This window comes from Penaeus japonicus, unplaced genomic scaffold, assembly GCF_977035675.1.
Source record: "Penaeus japonicus unplaced genomic scaffold, GWHDUDI00000001_assembly GWHDUDI00000032, whole genome shotgun sequence".
Taxonomy (NCBI): Eukaryota; Metazoa; Arthropoda; class Malacostraca; order Decapoda; family Penaeidae; genus Penaeus; species Penaeus japonicus.
The window spans coordinates 21,256,975-21,259,474 of NW_028234434.1; positions in this window are offsets into that span (position 1 = coordinate 21,256,975).

Sequence of the window (2,500 nt, forward strand, 5' to 3'; positions counted from 1 at the left end):
TTCTTCCTCCCTAATTAAATCCTCCTTCTTTTCTTACGATCCCGAAGACTCACCTTCTGCGTTCTCAATTTCCCCTTTTTTCTGACCAATTTTTACCCACTTCTGTCTTTTTTTTCTTGACATATTTCATCCCGTTATTGTTTTTCTAATTCTCTTCGTTACCAGTCTAAAGGGTGCAATGATCTCCATTAATTAGATAAAAAAAAGTATAAAAAAGAAAACGAAAAAAAAATAAAAGGGGAAAAAATACTCTGGAAACTAAGCTCTATTAGGGTTATGAATTAATGAACCATTATTAGCGTTGCCTCTTACCTTCATTTGGGATTTCTTTTATAATTATCATTTTCTGTTGTGGGGGAGGGGGGTATAAGACAAAATATAAATGGTACTGAAATTCTCTTGCAGGAGTAGTGCTACAGCCCTGCTCAACAATTCCAAGGTACCCGTCTATACGAGCACCTCTCTTTCTTCCTTTCTCTCTCTCTCTCTCTCTCTCTCTCTCTCTCTCTCTCTCTCTCTCTCTCTCTCTCTCTCTCTCTATGTGTGTGTATGTGTGTATGTGTGTGTGTGTGTGTGTGTGTGTGTGTGTGTGTGTGTGTGTGTGTGTGTGTGTGTGTGTGTGTGTGTGTGTGTATCCTTCTTTTTCTCTCACACACACGTTGACTATACACACACATACATACACAGACAAACACAGACACAAACACACACAACATCCCTTCCCCTCCCCACCTACGCATAACACTCCACCCCCACGCACACACACATATGATATTCTCCATTAATGCGAGTCGAGGGAAGCAAAAACACAACACCCGAGCAATTATTTTCACAGGAATGCAGAGAGAGAGAGAGAGAGAGAGAGAGAGAGAGAGAGAGAGAGAGAGAGAGAGAGAGAGAGAGAGAGAGAGAGAGAGAGAGAGAGAGAGAGAGAGAGAGAGAGAGGAGAGAGAGAAGGAGAGAAAACAAGAGAGAGAATGAAAGGGAACGGGAAAGAAATATACATACATACATACATACATATATATATAATATATATATATATATATATATATATATATATATATATATATATATATATATATAGAGAGGAGAGAGAGAGAGAGAGAGAGAAGGAGAGAAGAGATGGAGAAAGAGAGAGGGAGGAGAGAGAGGAGAGAGAGAGAGAGAGAGAGAGAGAGAGAGAGAGAGAGAGAGAGAGAGAGAGAGAGAGAGAGAGAGAGAGAGAGAGAGAGAGAGAGAGAGAGAGAAAAGGGAAAGAGAGAGAGAGAGAAAGAGAGAGAGAGAAAAGGGAAAGAGAAAGAGAGAGAAAGAGAGAGAGAGAGATAAAGAGATAGAAAGAGAGAGAGGCGGAGGGAGAGAGGGAGAGAGGATGAAGAAGAGAGAAAAAAAAGGGAGGCTCTCCATCTCGCGCGCGCTCTCCCCTACTCTCGCTCTCCCCTCTCCCTCTCCCGCAGCTCCCCCGCGCCTCTCTCACACTCGCACTCCCTCTCTGCTCGGCTTTGGCGCCTTTTCCTACAGCTGCCTCCCGCCTCGACTCCCCCCCCCGTGCTTGACCCACCCTCCCCCTCCCGTCCCCCCCAAAATACAGAAAACGAAAGAAAAATATTACAACTTAGTCCAGCCATAAAATCTGGCCAAAGCGGTGTTTAATCTACCACGCGGAGGCAGAGGACGGGAGGGAAAAAAAAGGGAGACCAGTTCGTTTTTGTTTGTACGGGGGAGAGAGCCCCCAGGGGGAGATGGAGAGGAAGGGAGGGGGGAAAATGAAGGGGGGCTGGGGGCGGGGGAGGGGGCGTGAGGAGGGAGGAGGAAGGATCAACGGTTATGCAAATAAGGTGAGTTATGGCAGGTGCCTTTTTACGCCGCTCCCGCACAGTGCCGCCCAGAGCGTGATGTTCTCCAGTCTAGCCCACCTAACTGGAGGCTACGGTGTGCTGCACCCCCCCCCCTACTAGCCTGTCAGAATATCAGTCTTCCGCAAGTCTGCCTGCGAAATCCCCTTTCACGGTCTGCCATGTTTCAATTCTTTTGGATTCGATCCCTCTGTCGGGCACGCATGCCTGTGTCCATCTGTCCATCTCTTTGTTTACTTGTCTCTGCTTGTCTCTCGTTTATCTTCAGTCAACATCCGTATCTGCCTTCCATGTGCGTTGCTGCTGCGTACCAAACCGTACGGCACTTTCTTACCCCGCTTGTCATCCCTGCGCCATGACTAACCCCCCCCCCCTCCAAAAAACAACAACCGAAAAGCGACTGAATTGAACGGGAAACGCGGTAATGAAGATATACATTCATCTGTCGCGTGTGCCCTGGACATTACGCGAGCTGCAGCTCACTGGACTCCATAAAGTACAGCAATATATGCAAAATATGCATTTAAATACGGACAAAAACGCTCACATATAGTACAGGAACAGAGCCGAACACAGGATACAGCGGTGTGCAGCGTATACAAAGTACCTAGGTGTATAACAGAGCACAGTAATGTACGGACAAT